At 42.2% G+C, this 18590-nt stretch overlaps 1 pseudogene; it reads left to right on the forward strand.

The window, feature by feature from the left end:
• The first annotated feature begins 936 nt into the window (after positions 1-936).
• LOC138338423 (uncharacterized) lies at positions 937-7998 on the forward strand (annotated as a pseudogene).
• Positions 7999-18590: the final 10592 nt, after the last annotated feature.

Below are 18590 nucleotides of genomic sequence, written 5' to 3' on the forward strand. Positions count from 1 at the left end.
GCCACAGATGATATTCGTGAAGAAATGGCTCAGATGAGAACTGAGCTTGGGTTGGTACTAAAACATTTCATTGGGGGTGCAGAAAAGATTAATGCACTCAACTACTTAACTAAACCACCACCTCCAATCGATGAGTGTTATTATGAGGAGAATTCCTATGCAGTAAATGAACAGATGGGGGGTTTCCGACCAAGTGACCAAGGCTCTAATCAGGAGAATTGGCACCAAGGTCAAGGGAACAAAGGTCGGAACTATGGTAACTACAATTGTGAGGGTCATTATGTCCGAGATAGAAACTACAATCGCAACAACAACTTTAACAGGGGTAACTATGGTAATAGAAATGACAGGAATGGACCCTATGTTCCTCCTCAAAATTGTGAAGTTACTCCTAGGGATGGTGGAGGTAGTATGTCGCGAGTTGAGGATATGTTGCATAAAATGATGAGGAGGTTCGATGCTAGTGATGAGCACAATAAAGAGTTGAGGAATGATTTAAGGGGTATTGGGCAAAAAGTTGATAAACATGCAATATCGATTAAGCAATTTGAGTTAAAATTGGCCCAATTATCTGCAACTGTGAACACACGGCAACCGGGCACTCTTCCTAGCAACACTGTCCAAAATCCGAAAAATGATGGACATTGTATGGCAATTACTACTCGCGGTGGCAAGCAAGCCATTGCCCCACCTATGCTATCTAATTAGAATGAGGTGACAAAAGATACTGATAAAGTGGTAAATATTGATGTTGATTTAGAGGATAACATTTCAAAAGATGCTGAAGTGCCTAAAAAGGTAACTCCCATGCCTATGCCACAACCCCCATTTCCTCAAAGATTAATGAAAAAGACCGAGGATGGCAAATATCGACGTTTTATAACAATGTTGAAGTAACTTTCTATCAATGTCCCTTCGGTAGAAGCTTTAGAACAAATGCCCGGTTATGCCAATTTTATGAAAGATTTGGTCACAAAGAAAAGATCGGTTACTTTTGAGGATGATGATAAAATGCAGCATTATAGTGCTATTGCTACAAGATCTCTGTTCCAAAAGAAAGAAGATCCGGGTGCGTTCACTATTCCTTGTACAATTGGACTATTACATTTTGCGAAAGCATTATGTGATCTGGGGGCAAGCATAAATCTCATGCCCCTCTCGATTTACCAAAAGTTGGGTTTGGGTGACCCAAAGCCCACTGCGATGCGGCTACTGATAGCTGATCGAACAGTAAAATGACTCATAGGGATACTTCATGATGTGATAGTAAAAGTGGAGTCATTCATCTTTCCAGCCGATTTTGTTATTCTTGATTGTGAGGTTGATTTTGAAGTGCCAATTATCCTTGGGAGGCCATTCCTAGCTACAGGAAGAGCCATAGTAGACATGGAAAAGGGGCAGATGAAATTTCAGTTGAACAATGAGGAAGTGACCTTTAATATTTGTAGGTCCATGAGGCAGAGTGGTGAGCTCCAATCGGCATCTGTTATATCCTACAACATGGGTGAGACATTTGAGACAAATAGAAGAACGTCTAGGTGTCGAAGCATTGGCGGCAGTGATAATGAACTTTGATAGCGATTGCATTGAAGAGTATGAGTCATTAGTCGCGGCTCTTGACCGAGGTGATGTTTGGTTTAAACCAAAGAAATTTGAGCTTGATATTATGAATCGCGAGTCCCCGCCCGCTAAATCAACTGTAGAGGAAGCTCCAAAATTAGAACTAAAAGCTCTCCCTCCTTATCTCAGGTATGAATTCTTAGGAATGGGTGACACTTTTCCGGTAATCATTGCATCAGACTTGGATGAACAACAGGTTCAGAGTTTGGTGAAGGTACTAAAAAGGTTCAAAAGAGCTCTTGGGTGGACCGTTGCGGACATTATTGGGATCCCTCCTGGTATTTGCTCTCATAAAATCCAACTCATGCCTAATCATAAGCCGAGTATTGAGAATAAAAGACACTTGAATCCTCCTTTGCAAGAGGTTTTGAAGAAGGAAATCATCAAGTGGTTGGATGCCGGAGTAATCTATCCAATCGCTGATAGTAGTTGGGTATGCCCGGTTCAGTGTGTACCTAAGAAAGGGGGAATGACTGTGGTCCCCAACGAAAAGAATGAACTTGTTCCAATGAGACCGGTTACTGGATGGAGGGTGTGTATGGATTACCGTAAACTGAACTCATGGACTGAAAAAGACCATTTTCCTATGCCCTTCATGGATCAGATGTTGGATAGACTTGCCGGAAAAGGGTGGTATTGTTTTCTTGATGGGTATTCGGGGTATAATAAGGTTTCTATTGCACCAGAAGATCAATAGAAAACCACTTTCACTTGTACATATGGGATTTTTGCGTTCATAAGAATGCCATTTGGGTTGTGCAATGCACCGCAACCTTTCAGAGATGTATGATGTCAATATTTTCTGACATGGTGGAGGATACTATAGAAGTTTTTATGGATGATTTTTTTGTGGTTGTTGATTCATTCGAACGGTGTTTGACCAATTTATCTGAGGTTCTTAAGAAATGTGAAGACTGCAATTTTGTACTAAACTGGGAAAAATGTCATTTCATGGTGAAACAGGGTTTTGTGTTGGGTCATCGCATTTCAGAAAAGGGCATAGAGGTTGATCGAGCTAAAGTTGAGGTAATAGAGAGACTTCCCCCACCGATCTCTGTGAAAGGTGTGAGAAGCTTTCTTGGGCATGCAGGTTTTTACCAGAGATTTATCAAAGACTTTTCAAAGATTGCACACCTATTGTGCAAATTGCTGAAGAAAGAATGTTAATTTTGTTTTGATGAATCCTTTCTTAAAGCATTCGGTGAGCTAAAAGAAAAGTTAGTGTCTGCGCCTATCATTATTTCTCCGGATTGGAACAGTCCATTTGAGGTAATGTGCGATGCTAGTGGGGTGGCTCTTGGTGTAGTATTGGGACAGAGAAGAAACAAAATCCTTCACCCAATTAACTATGCTAGTAAAGCCCTAAATGAAGCTCAGAAGAATTACACAGTGACTGAAGAACTCCTTGCAGTAGTCTTTGCTTTTGAGAAATTTTGCTCCTATTTGCTAGGTAATAGAGTTATAGTGCATACTGATCATTCATCATTGAGATATTTGATGGCGAAGAAGGATGCGAAACCAAGGCTGATTCGTTGGGTATTACTGCTGCAAGAATTTGACTTTGAAGTGCTGGATAGAAAAGGGACTGAAAATCAAGTTGCTGATCAATTGTCTCGTCTAGAGGATGAAGCTATGAGAGAGTTAGGGGATAATACTAACGTTAATGATAATTTCCCCAATGAACATGTATTGTCTGCTTCACAAGACTTGATTCCATGGTTCACAGATTTTCCGAACTATCTGGCTAGTGATATTGTTCCATCAGACTTGTCCTTTCATCAAAGGAAAAAGTTCATGCATGATGTGAAGAAGTTCTTTTGGGATGAACCAAACTTGTATAGGAGTTGTGCCGACGGGCTTATGCGGCGTTGTGTGCCAGAAAGCAAAATGTTGAGTGTGTTAGAGGCATGCCATTCTTCTCCTGTTGGCGGACATCACAGTGGTATCCGTACCGCTCACAAGATATTGTAATGTGGTTACTATTGGCAAACTCTTCATCAAGATGCTCATGGGTTTTCTAAAGTATGTAAAAAATGTCAACGAGATGGTGGTATTTGAAGAAAGCAAGAGCTCCCTCTAAACCCCATTCTTGTGATTGAGTTATTTTATGTGTGGGATATTGACTTTATGGGCCCTTTCGTGAGTTCTCATGGGAGGAAGTACATTCTAGTAGCAGTTGATTATGTATCTAAATGGGTCGAAGCCATAGCCCTCGCAAACAATGAAGGGAAGAGTGTCACTGCATTTTTGAAAAAGAATATATTCTCCCGTTTTGGCACCCCAAGGGCCATTATTAGTGATGGGGGCTCCCACTTCTGCAACAGATTTTTCAAGGGGTTATTGGAGAAATACGGGGTTCGCCATAATGTGGCTACTCCTTACCACCCTCAAACTAGTGGGAAAGTTGAAGTAACGAATCAGGAGATCAAACAGATATTGTCCAAAACAGTGAATTCTAGTAAAATGGATTGGTCAAGGAGGCTTGGTGATGCTCTTTGGGCATACCAGACATCATATAAGACTCCCATAGGTATGTCTCCATACCAACTTGTATATGGGAAAGCTTGTCATCTTCCGGTTGAGTTAGAGCATAAATCCATGTGGGCTATGAAGAAGTTAAAAATGGAATGGAGCGAAGCTGCAGAGCAACGGTTAAATGGGTTGAACGAACTTGACGAATTTCGCTTGAAAGCCTATGAAAGCTCAGCCCTATATAAAGAAAAGATGAAGAAGTATCATGACAACAAAATTGAAAAACGAGAGTTTATGGTCGGGGATTTGGTGCTTTTATTCAATTCCAGATTGCGTTTGTTTCCAAGCAAACTCAAGTCCAAATGGACTTGTCCTTACACGGTTACCCAACTATTCCCTCATGGAGCAGTTGAGTTGGAAACTAAGGAGGGTGTGCTGTTCAAGGTGAATGGATAGCGTATAAAAATCTATCCCGGGCATGCTGAATCAGCGAATGAAGTGATCCAGGCATACCATTTTGATGAAGTCTGAGTAATCAAGTGGCCCCAGTCGTGCCGCGACATAAAATGAGGCGCTTGTTGGGAGGCAACCCAATGCTTATCGTCTTTTTAATAATGGTAGCATTTTTCAATTAATGGGTTTTAAATTTGCAGGCACATCATGAGGAAATTCTACAGAAACCTACTTCTTAGCAGCCACTGACGGATACATCGACGGACCGTTGCGCATGCAACGGACCGTCGTATGCATCCGTCACACCAGGTACATTTTTCTGTCATTTTGAAATTAGGGCACACACGACGGAACCTACGACGGGTCATCACCACTGCGGCGGACCTTCGTCGGGGAACCGTCGTGTGATTAATGAATTCTACCCGACCCGACCCGGCTGGACCCTTTTCTAAATCTGATCGTTTATACTCCCCACCCCTCCATATTTCACCCCATTACTTCCTTATTCCTCTCCTCTCCCCTCTCTTTTCAACTTCCACATTTCCCCCACTGATCATTTCCCCCAAAATCCTCCTAAGCCTTATAATTATCATCTATTAGTCGGTGTTGCTGCTGTAGGTGTCTACCTTACCAACTGCATCATTCTCCATTTGTTTTTTTTCTCCATTTCCAAGGTATGAGTCTCTAAATTTATACTCATTTATCTTTCATTTTTGATTAGTAGTTAGTATTAGCTTAGTTCTTAGTCGTATATTGTTTCCTTTATATGATTATGTCTAAACCTAAGCTCAAAATGTTCGAGTTTGCCATGTTGCCAACCCTAGGCATAGGTGATTTTGCATTGGTAGCTTCCTAGGTAGTTGGGATAGACAAATATAGGTCCACAACACTACAAGACCATGTGGGTTCATCGAGGATGCATAGGGTACCCCCAGTTCTATCACTGCTACTAAGAATGAGACCCGATGATGGACCCTCTCCCACACGACGGACCGTCGTAGGGTCCGTTCCAAAAGCCCTAGCACCCTGTCCCAACGACGCTTGTGACGGACCGTTGTAATCACGACGGTCCGTCCTGCACAACCGTTCTGGTTGTTAGAGACCCTATTTCTATGTGTCTTTAGAAATTTTCTAAGTGTCCTCCGACGGACCGTCATACCCACGACGGTCCATCCTTCACGACCGTCATGATGGTCAGAGACCCCTCTTCTAAGGGTCTCCCAACATTTTCTAAGTGTCGTACGACAGACACTTACGACGGGCCATCGTACCCACGACGGTCCATCCTGCACGATCGTCATGATGGTCAGAGACCCCTCTGATAAGGGTCTCCAAACATTTTCTCAAGTGTCCTACAACGGACTCTTACGACGGACCATCGTACCAACCACGGCCCGTCCTGCTCGACCATCATGATGGTCAGAGACCCCTCCTTCAGGGTTCTTTATATATACATAGACTAAGTACAACATGACGGACCTCATGACGGTCCGTCATAGCCACGACGAGCCGTCATCTGGTCCGTCGTGTGATACAGTTGCAATATCACTAACACACTATTTTCAATGTTTTATGTCATATGGGCTTGCCTGTCTTGTTTGCCACTACTCATACTAATATTGATCCTTTACAGGTACTATCTACTATGGCACCCAAGCAAGACCGAACCTACACTCGCGGGCGATAAAAGTCTGTTGCCCAGTCTGCACGCTTGATCATCGACTCTGATGATGAGCGGGACCCTGAATATGTGCCCCTTGGCACTTCCGCACCTTCCCGTGCTGCACGTGCGCTCAGAGCCACACCCAAGATGTTGGCGTCCGACGTAGTCACTGCCTCCCAGTCTGATGAGGAGCACACATTGATCGGCACACCCTCTAGGTCAGCCACAAATGAGGAAGGATCGTCTGGCTCCTTAGGAGTATCATGGTCCGAGGAAGCTTCAGGCACTGCTGAGGTTCCCGCACCCGCCACTGCTGCAGCGTCGGCCTCGTCTGATGAGGCTGACAGTTTAGACTCTACATTCGGCGCACCAGCCAGGTCCCCACCCCAGCCTCTGACCAGCCAAACCGGTGGTGTGTCGAAGGCCAGTTTCAAGTTTACTCGGATGCCAAATTCCTAACTGATAAAGGAGTAATGACTCGGACACTCACTCTGGAGCGGCGGGTACTTACAGGGAGTCTCCCATCGGTGCCGGAGATCCACAACCTCTTCACCAGGCATCGCTTAGAGTTGACAGCCCGTCCGTTGGGACGATATAGCGAGGAAATGGTCCGCGAGTTCTACGCATCCTATGTAGCGACTCTCCGATCACAGATCGATAGGCGGGCTGCTCCCACTAAACAGGCCCCACTGGAGCAGGTTCAAGTCCGGGGCGTGCAGGTTGACATTTCCCTGCCAGCTATCCGCCGGTTCCTATACGGCGAGAGTGCCGAGTTTGACTATCGCTGGCAGATAGTAAAGGATGGACAGTTCTTGTGCGAGCCCGCACTGAAAGAGACCACCAAGAGGTGGATTGCCCAGCATCTGTCAGTAGATGGAGAGGGTGCCGATTGGGTCACTAAGCCGAAGGGTGTCATCAAGAAGGTCAACCTCACATTCGTCGCGACGTTCTTATGGCTGCTCGTTTGTCACTGCCTTTCCCCCACAGCTGCTGATAACATCGTCACCTGGGATCGAGCAGTGTTGATGGCGGCGATGATATCCGGATTCGAGGTCGACTTCGCATGGCTTCTCCAGGCAGTCATGCACGAGAGGGCATTCAAGGTCACTACTACCTACCCCTTCCCGTCTGTGATCTTTTCCCTTTGCAGGACCGCAGGTGTGCCCATATGGCACATAGATAAGATAAAGACCCCGCAGGGCACCGTTGACGTCGGCTTCATCAGAGACGAGGCCAATGAGTTGGCCCCATGTCGAGGGCCCCATCCAGAGCTGCGACCACTTGCTAATGATCTTGCGGATACGGTGGCCCAGGCCCGCGCAGCTACACAGGCATCCACTAACACTACCCCGGTCGAGTCTATCCCGGGTAGTAGCCCAGCTCCGAGCTCCTCTCGCACCGCCCCTCTACCGTTACTGGTCCCGCTTGCTAGGGTCCAAAAATTGGATGCACAAATGGCCACTCTTCTACATTATATCCAGCCGTGGATGAAGAAGTCGATCACTAAGTCTGAAGCGCGTCTAGAGAGAAAGATGCAGCAGTTTACCATGCGGAAGATTGCTGAGGTTAACCAGCGCCTAGATGCCTTTGAGTTGAGAGTGTTAGCTCAACCAGCCCCTCCGGTAGATGTGTCGGCTCTTCAGGCTACAGTCAACAGTCTTCGTGCAGACATCATCACGATACTAGAGGCAAGGGTGTCGGATTATGAGGCCCCTTCTATCGAGCCTGATGAGGACACAATATTGGCGGCCCTGTTTACTACTGAAATTCCACCACCTCCACCTCGATAGAGTGACAAGAGGAGTAGGGGCCGAGCAGAGGATGAGACGCGAGTAAGGAAGAAGGAGCGCCGAGAGATGGAGGCTGCAAGGAGAGCCTCACTTGCTGAGGCGGAGGCACACAAAATCAGAGCATCGCAGATAGCGGCTGGGGCGTCTAGCTCCCGCACTGTAGAGACAGCAGGAGGCAATACTGATGGTGAGGGTGTTGCGTAGGACACCACTGAGGGTGTCTTGATTACTGAGGATGTGGGTTCCGAGGAACTGGACCCACCAGCTTGTTAAATCGACGGCGCTTTGCGCCACAGGTTTGCTTCACCTACCACTCAAATATTTAGATTTTTAATGCATTGGGGACAATTGCATGCTTTTTTGTTGGGGGTGGGGTAAATGGAAAGAGAGTGTTAGGGTGCAGTCTGAGTAGCCCAACTCACTATCCTCTTTTAGGGTTTTCTTGCCTGTGTTTTTTTTCCCCAAAAGACTAATTACTTTTTCTATTGAACCGGCATGTTATATCTTTTGTACATAGTTTAACTCTGAAGCATGATGGCTAAAATGATATCCTGATAAAACTGGAATATGTTGCATGACTAGGCGTAGTAACTGATAATTGTGTGGCTCTAAACATGAAATAGAGTTACACCATTGCATTACCCTAAATCTTCAAGTCGAACTAGGTGTCTGATAATCTGGTATATTGATGAGATGTCAAGTGAGTGTGAGGAAATTTGAATAGTCCACTACTGGTACTAAGCTAGAACTTGCCTGGTTAGTCCTGCTAAAAGTAAGTCGTAATAGACAATTAGGAAAGGATCATAGGCCCTTATTCAAGATAGACCATTTCTAGACTAAATATAAGAAACCAAGTGAAATTTATCCTTCTTTGATCCAAATAATTTGAGCTTAAAATTAGACCTTTCTTTTTCACCCCAACCGATCTTTTCTGGGAACAATATGTTGGCCCTGGTCCCTCCTTGGACATGTGCACCTCAGCTTATGCCAAAAGCATAAGTTGAGGGTGGCTAATGCATCAACAACCTTCGTTACGGCCCTGACCCGACTTTGGGTATTGTGTACCTTGACTCATGGCAAAGCCATGAGTTGAGGGTGGCTGTTTTGAGGAATGTTCTGGAAAGTGGGGTTGAAAGAATAAAAGTAAAGTGACTCAAGAACTCGTTGAAAGAAAAAAAAGGGAAAAGAGTCACTTACACAAATGAAGAAAGAAGGGAAAATAGAAAGATGAATGAATGGGAGAAACTGGACTAGATAAAGTGATAGAAAGTGGAAGGTTTAGCCAATATGTCAAGGAGGTCAAAAAGTCACTAAAGTATACCTAAATATACCCTACCTGACTCTGATCCAATGCTACAAGCTGAGAAAGTCCTATCGTGATCCTAAGGGTTGTATAGCTAACTTAAGGCAGTGAAAATAAGGGCAAGCTTATGGCAATAGGTATGAATGAGTGTTACATTTTCCTGAGAGCGAGTGTTGAAAAGTAATCCTTATACTCAAACTGAAATCATTTTATGAAAAATAAGGATTTTGTTCTAAAGTGAGGACACTAGTTGCAATACCGGAATTATTAGCACCTTGATGAGAAATTGAAGAGGACAGGTGTAAGTGCATGGTGAGTCTGTGTCATGTTCGAATCCCACAAAATTCAAGCCTAATAGTGATAGCATGCATAGATTTGATGAGATTAATCGGGATTTATAGACAAATAATTGCAAAGGATAAAACATGAATACTATTGTACAAAGATTGTGTTGTGAGTCATAGTGCGTCGCTTGAGGACAAACAACGAATTTAAGTTGAGAGTGTTGATATACCGTGGTTTCACGGTATAATTAATACTTTTTCCTTAAGTTTAATGTGTTTGAAAGCCTTTTTTTGTGCTAATTTTGATATAAGTTTCTCTTTGTTTTGCAGGAAATCTGTCTAGAGCTGAAAGCGGAGATTTTGAGCGAAAAATGCAGAAGAGACCACCTACGGAGCTTATGACGGTCCTTCGTGCCTGTGACGGTCCGTATGTGGCAGCGTAGTGCAGCTGCTGAAGGAAGATGGGGAAGTCTGACCAAGTGGGGGATTACGAAGCTTGTGACGGTCTGTCATGGCTATGACGGTCCGTCCTGCAGGTTCGTCGTGAAGATCAGAGAAGTGATCCTAGTACAGATTCCAAGAGTTGAAGTATTTTGAAACGAAGACCCTTGATGGACCGTTGTGCCTATGACGGTCCGTCACACTTGCCATCAAGGGGAATGGAGAAAGCAGCAGAAGAAATTGCACCAAGTATGGGACGACGGAGTCTACGACGGTCCGTCGCGTGGTCCGTCGACCCAACCGCGTTTTGGCAGATTTCCAGTAATTAGAATCCTTGTTTAATAAGGTTTTTATTTTTTATAAATAGTTCGAAAAAACTTGTTTTTGAGGTTAGACTCGGGGAGATTAGACATCATATTATTAGACTTTGTGTATTAGTGTTTGATTTTTGGAGATTCTTACAAGTGATTTTTGGTTATTAATCAAGCAAATTTTTGGACTTTATTCTTTCTAATTGAAGTAAGTACATGAATTCTTATTTAACATATTTGAATATTGTGTTTATGGCCATGAGTAACTAAACTCCATAACTAGGGTTGTGGGAACCACAAGCAAATAATGAGATAAACCCTAGCTAAAATAACAATTCTAGAATAGTGTCTCGCATGTATTAATAATTCTTTCACTTAGAAGTCTTTTTAACTGATGATCAATGTTACAACTCGCCTTAATGCTACTTCCCGGACCAAGGATGTATATAATAGGAAAAGAATTATTAACATAGATTTAGTGTATACTATCTAATACGCTAGTATTGATTGGTACGAGGTAATAACTTAGTCAAATATCGAATACGATGCTTAATATGAGGTAAAGATAAGGGTTAGGAAAGCAACACACGTAGCCAGATCAAGGTGCGGAGTAAGATTTTCTAGATGCTGGACCAAGGATTTAGAAATAGATAACTTATCACTTTGCATGCAAGATACTAGGAAAGAATTGTTATAGTTAGAATTATCAAGTTATGAACCTGTGGGGAACACGTAAACCGTAGTTACTTTGATTAATTGATTAACACCCAAAACTAAAAGTTGTTAAGTGTATCTTTCAAGTTCGTTGTTTATTTTCACTTATTTAGAGATAGAACCCCCCTTTCTATGTTTTTAGTTTCTAAGGAAGTCATCAACCGAACAATTGTAATAACAAGTTGAAGTTAAGTCTAGACTATTTTCCTCGTGGGAACGATCCCAACCTCACTAGTTGGTTTATTTACTTGACGCGACCGCTTTACTTCTCATTTGAGAAGTAAGTTTGAGCGTATCACATACCTACTAAGCTCAAGACATGTTAATGACATATCAAATGAACAAATTCTAATAGGAATTATGATCATATGAGGGAACCACATGATCTCAGATCCTTATGTTGATGTTTTGAATGAGGAGGGTTACTTAGGATCTCTACCATCTTCCATCCCCAAGTATCCTATGTCAAATTTTATTCCTTCACCAATACTTCAATGGAGGTTACACATTTTGAGCTTAGCTTCCAGGCCTTAACAATCAAAAATAACAATAGTATCTCCCAATCTTTCTGTATATGGAACGGAAACATAAAATCATAGACCTAACATATGGGGCAGTACTTTCCCTTCTCTTTTAGCTCATGAGTCTTTTTGGAGTCAAGTCTTATAAGAACGCATAGCTATTAATATAAACTCTAAATTTTTATGCCACACCTTCGAATAAGGCATTATGCTATGTTATATATCTATGGTTGATTAAATTTAAATATACAAACCTTTTCTGGTCAAAATCTTCACTATACAAGTAAATGTTTTCCTAGTTTTTTTAAACTCAAATCAGTAAGCATAGAGGGGCATAGTGTCACATTGGGCATGACCCATAGCCAGACTAGCCCAAAAGGGAGCGCGCAAGGTATATGGACAATTATACCACATGAGCACTGCCACCATAATTGGACCATACCAAAAATCCCAATTGAAATACCTATTCTAGACAACAAAGAAGAGGTTAGGTCAACATATCACCATTCCATCATCAACACCTCTAATCTATAGCCAATATAACCAATTTAATCCACGGTGGCTCTTACCAATAGGCATACAAACCAATCCAAACCAATAATCAAACTAAGTAATGATCCAACGAAAAACAATATGAAATTCATTAAATTAGTACAGCCTATATAAAATTCTAACATGCTTCTTACATAATTCAATAGCCCAAAGTAATCTACACAAAAAATCAATACAGTAGAACTATGATCACATCACCCATAATATAGCCAAAATTTTAATTTCGTGCTTTGCATGGGTTCATAAGGAATTCGATGTAAAATCATTCAATTAACATCAATTATATCGTAAAATATTGTTGCAAATCATTTCATACCAGATTCTAGAAGTTGAAATAAAAGATTTTATGATTTTGATCATTTTTAAAACCATTTAAATTTTACTCCTTGAATGGGATAGAATCAAATGATGACTATACCTTATGTGAATAAAAGCCCACGAAAATGCTGTAGAAAAACTTGGAAATCAGTCTTCTACCTTGGAGCTTCAAAGCTTCATCAATGGAGATTTTGGAGAGAAAGAATGGAGAGGTTTTCTTTTGAATTGAGGGGTCTTGATTAATTGGTGACTTTTTGGGGTTTAATAAGACTCAATAACCGTCAATAACTAGTCCCAAAAATACCTAAAAGACCACTGTACATATAGGACCATTTAACCAATTTTAATTTGACTTAAAAATGACGGGGTCAAATCTGGGAGGTCACTGCGTGTCACGACCCAAAACGGGTCGCGAGTGGCACCCATACTTATCCTACTATGTGAGCGAACCAACCAATCTAAACCCCAACATTTTCAAACATAGTAAACAGAACAAAATGTGGAAGACTTAAAACTCAATAATAACTTCTAAAACTCAAAACTTATCATTATCCCCAAAATCTGGAAGTCATCATCACAAGAACATCTATCCTCAAATTACTAATTCTAAAAGTATCTAGAAAGCTTAGAATAAATAAAAAGCTAGTCCATGTCAGATCTTCAGGGCATCAAGACATGAAGAAGAAGATCCAGTCCAAGCTAGAAGCGTTAGCTCAACCTAAAATCCGGTGTAATGAAGACTGGCAAGAGTTGCGATTGAGTTAAAGACGACGGTACGTTTGCTGTACTCCACAAATAACAAAGGAAGAAACATACAAGTAGGGGTCAGTACAAACACAAGTACTGAGTAGATATTATCGGCCAACTCAAAATAGAAAACAGTATATATTAGATAATATCATAAAATCAACTACAATACTTAACATGCGGCATTTACAATTACCATAACCCTTGGTCACAACACCAAGCACATCAATGAGGAATCACGCCTCCCCATCATACTCATTTGGGAATTAGGTTCATTAAAATGAGTATATTAACATATTTCAAGATTCATTCTCTTTACTAATCGTGGTGCCGGAATGTGACACTCTGATCCTCATATACTATCCTGGTGTCGGAACGTGACACCCGATCCATATTCTATCCTGGTGTCGGAACGTGACACTCTGATCCTCATATACTATCCTGGTGTCGGAACGTGGCACCCGATCCATATACTATCGTGGTGTTGGAACGTGACACTCCGATTCTCATTCTATCCTGGTGTTGGAACGTGACACTCCGATCCTCATATACTATCATTGTGCCGGAACGTGGCACCCGATCCATATTCTATCCTGGTGTGGGAACGTGACACTGCGATCCTCATATACTATCCTGGTACCGGAACGTGGCACCCGATCCATATACTATCCCGGTGTCGGAACGTGACACTCCGATCCTCATATACTATCCTCGTACCGGAACGTGGCACCCAATCCATATTCTATCCTTTTGTCGAAACGTGACACCCGATCCCCTAATCTCACTACTTTCATTCATCAAGCCTTCTGTTATACCAAGGCATCATAATTAACAAAGTAGATTAGGGTTTTTCAAGATTTAGGATTCAATAGCTTCATCATGCTTATTTTATCACAATTATATACTTACATTCATGCAAGCATACAATTAAGCATATAGAAGGGTTTATAACACTACCCAATACACATCATTCGCTATAAAGAGTTTACTATGAATAGCATAAACCATAACCTACCTCCACCGAAGATTCGCGATCAAACAAGCTATCTTCCAAAAGCTGCATTCTTCCTCTCTCTCGATCTATCGTTTCTCCCTCTCTTTGTTCTTTCTATTTTTCTTATTCAAACTCTTTTTCTTTTACCCTAATTACCATATAATTAACTATAAAAGATGGTAAAAGTAACCCACTAATTAATCCAAGGTTGTCTCCTTTAACCCCCAAGTAATTGGATTATTAACATTCAACCACTAACTTTATAATTATAAGAAGGAATAGTCCAAAACGCCCCTTAAAATATTTAACAAAAATCCGACCCGGTAAGGGTTACGCAGTGTGTGACGGGCCGTCGTGCCTGCGAAGGTCCGTCCTGCTAAGTCGTCACAGAGTTCAAAGACTCAATTTCATCAAAGGGTCTGTGACGGTCCATCGTGCCCACGACGGTCCGTCATGCCATGTCGTCGCGAAGTTCAGAGAGTTGTTCTCAGTACCCAATTTTTTCAGAATTGTAAGTGTTTTGGAACGAGACACCCTCGATGGTCCGTCGTCCCTATGACGGTCAGTCATGGGATTTGTCGACCCAGACAGTGATTTTCAGAATTTAACTCTGCTGCTCCAAACGACTAAACAGGTCATTACAATAGATACCAATTTACCCATTGTTCGTCCTCGAACGATCACAAGAAGAAAAACAAGGGCGAAAAGGAGTATCTGATTTTTGTAAACAGGTGTGAGTATCTTCTTCGCATATGAGCCTCCTTCTCCCAAGTGGACTCTTCAACTGGTCGATTCTTCCATTGAACTTTGATGGATGCAATCTCCCTTGATCTCAACTTGCGAATTTCTCTATCTAAAATGGCAACAGGCTCCTCCTCATAAGTCAAATTCTCATCAAGCAGAACTGAATCCCATCGAATAATGTAGTTTCCATCCCCATGGTATCTTTTCAACATAGACACATGAAATACCGGATGCACTCCTGACAGTCCTGGGGGCAAGGCTAATTCATAAGTCACCTCCCCTACTCGCTTAAGTACTTCGAATGGTCCAATATACCTTGGCCTTAGCATACCTCTTTTTTCAAACCGCATTACCTCTTTCATGGGCGAAACCTTCAGCAAGACTTGCTCACCCTCCATTAACTCCAAGTCTCTAACCCTTCGATCTGCATATTCCTTTTGCCTGCTTTGAGCCGCTAAAAGCTTTTCTTGAATAGATTTCACCTTCTCTAATGAATCCCTCAAAAGAACAATACCCCAAGGTCTAACCTAAAATGCATCAAACCAAACAATGGGAGACCTACATCTCCTCCCATACAATGCTTCGAAAGGGGCCATATCAATACTTGAGTGATAGCTATTATTGTATGAAAACTCCACTAAGGGTAAGAAGTTATCTCAATGACCCTCAAATTCTATCACACATGCACGAAGCATATCTTCCAACACCTGAATTGTTCGCTCAGACTGACCATCGGTCTGAGGGTAAAATGCAGTACTAAGGTCCAACCTAGTACCTAATTCAGCATGCAATGTTCTCCCAAACATAGAAGTAAACTGCGTACCTCTATCTGATATGATGGAAAGTGGAACTCCATGCAATCGAACAATTTCTGAGATGTAGAGTCTGGCTAACTTCTCTGCATTGTAGGTCACCTTGACCGGGATGAAGTGAGCAGACTTAGTTAATCTGTCCATAATTACCCAAATAGAGTCAAACTTCCCCAATGTCTTTGGAAGACCAACCACGATGTCCATTGCAATTCTCTCCCACTTCCATTCAGGAATGGGCATTCTCTGAAGTGTTCCTCCGACCCTCTGGTGTTCATACTTCACTTGCTAACAATTTGGACATTTGGAAACGAAATCAACAATGTCGCGCTTCATTGTACCCAACCAAAAGTGTTTCTTTAGGTCATGGTACATCTTGGTTGCACCAGGATGTATAGAATATCCAGAACTATGAGCCTCTGTTAGAATAGTGTGGATCAAATCATCAACACGGGGCACACATACCCTTCACTTAATTCTCAAAACACCTTCCTCATCCATTATTTCTTCTTTAGCCTCTCCTCGCAACACTATATCCCGAATTCGGCTTAGTTTCTCATCATCAAACTGTTTTCCCTTGATCTTGTCAAGAAAAGAATATCTCGCCTCCTCACTGGCCAAAAATCCACCCTTCTCATTTACTTCTAACCTCATAAAGTCGTTAGCTAGAGTATGAACCTTTATAGCCAATGGGCGTCTAGAAACTTGTAAGTGGGCTAAACTACCCATGCTCCCTGCTTTTCTACTTAAGGCGTCTGCCACAACATTAGCCTTTCCTGGGTGATACAAGATGGTAAAATCATAATCCTTCAGTAGTTCCATCCACCTCCTCTGTCTCAAATTCAAATCCCTCTGAGTAAAGACATACTGTAAGCTACGATGATCCTTATAGACTTCACACTTGACCCCATATAGATAATGTCTCCATTGCTTTAATGCAAACACAACTGCAGCCAATTCAAAATCGTGGGTTGGATAATTATGTTCATGCACCTTTAATTGCCTCGAAACATAAGCAATTACATTCTTCTGTTGCATTAGCACTGCAACCAAACCTGAATAGGATGCATCACAATAAACAATGAAGTTCTTACACTCTAATGGCAAGGTAAGGATAGGTGCAGTAGTCAACAAGGTCTTGAGTTTCTGAAAACATTCTTCACATTCATCCGACCATACAAAAGGAACATTCTGCTTAGTCAAGTTCGTCAATTGGGAAGCAATAGAAGAGAATCCCTTAACAAATCGATGGTAGTAGCTGGCTAAACCAACAAAGCTCCTTATTTCTGACACATTAGTAGGTCTTACCTAGTTTCTCACTGTTTCGATCTTAGAAGGATCCACCATCACTCTATCCTTAGAAACTACGTGCCCCAAGAAGGACACTGAATCTAGCCAAAACTCACACTTAGAGAATTTGGCATAAAGCTTTTTCTCCCTCAACATTTCCAATACCATTCTCAAGTGCTCCTCATGTTATTTCTTACTCTTGGAGTATATCAGTATATCATCAATAAATACGATCACAAAAAGGTCCCGATATGGCTTAAAAATCCCATTCATCAAGCTCATGAAAGCAGCAGGGGCATTCGTAAGACCAAAAGACATTACTATAAATTCATAATGCCCATAACTTGTTTGAAAAGCAATCTTTGGCACATCCGTTGCCCCTATTTTCAATTGATGATAACCGGATCTCAAGTCAATCTTAGAGAAGACACAAGCACCTTATAACTGAGCCAACAAGTCATCAATGCGAGGAATGGGATACTTGTTCTTAATAGTTACCTTGTTCAACTGCCGGTAGTCTATGCACATCCGAAAACGCCCATCCTTCTTCTTCACAAATAACACCGGAGCACCCCAAGGGGATGAACTTGGTCTAATGAAGCCTTTGCTTAACAACTCTTGAAATTGGGCCTTTAACTCTCTTAACTCAGCGGGAGCCATCCTATAAGGGGGTATGGAAATGGGGAGAGTGCCCGGCTCCAGATCAATGCAAAAGTCGATATCCCTATCCGGTGGCATACAAGGAAGGTCTGCGGGAAACACATCCAGAAACTCACGGACTATTGAAACCGACTCAATTGTAGGTACCTGGGTAGTATCATCCCGGAGATTTTCCAAGAAAGCTGAGCACCCTTTACTAACCATTCTCTTAGAAAGAAGAAAGGAGATGATACGAACTGGAGTGGAAGTGTAGTCACCCTCCCACACTAACGGAACTATCCCAGGCTTGGCCAACATTAAAGTTTTAGCATTACAATCTAAGATGGCAAAATTTGGAGAAAGCCAAGTCATACCCAGAATTACATCAAAGTCAACCATTTCTAAGATAACCATGTCTACATGAGTATTGATCCCCACAAAAGTCACCAGACAAGACCTATATACCTTTTCAACTATCACAGACTCACCCACCGGAGTAGAAACACGAATAGGCATGTCAAGCAATTCACAATTTAAATTAAGACCAGTAGCAAATGAGGAAGATACATATGAAAATGTGGATCCAGGATCAAATAATACAAAAGCCATGCAATCACAAACCAAAAGATTACCTGTGATGACAGCATCAGATATCTCCGCTTCCGACCTCCCAGGGAAAGCGTAACAATGGGCCCTATCACCGGTCTGTCCGTTGCCTCTACAAGGTTGCGCTGCAGTAGTTCCCATTTGTCCATCACCCCGGCCGTTTTGGTGACTACCATTACCTCGGCCACCACGCCCTCCAGAATGACGGCCTCTTCCATGACCACCTCTACCTCTGACTATTTGAGGTCTGTAACTCTGTTTTGGACAATACCTCTTAATGTGTCAAGTCTCCCCACATCCATAACACTCTCTAGATTCA

Source organism: Solanum lycopersicum, chromosome 9, assembly GCF_036512215.1.
Source record: "Solanum lycopersicum chromosome 9, SLM_r2.1".
Classification (NCBI taxonomy): domain Eukaryota; kingdom Viridiplantae; phylum Streptophyta; class Magnoliopsida; order Solanales; family Solanaceae; genus Solanum; species Solanum lycopersicum.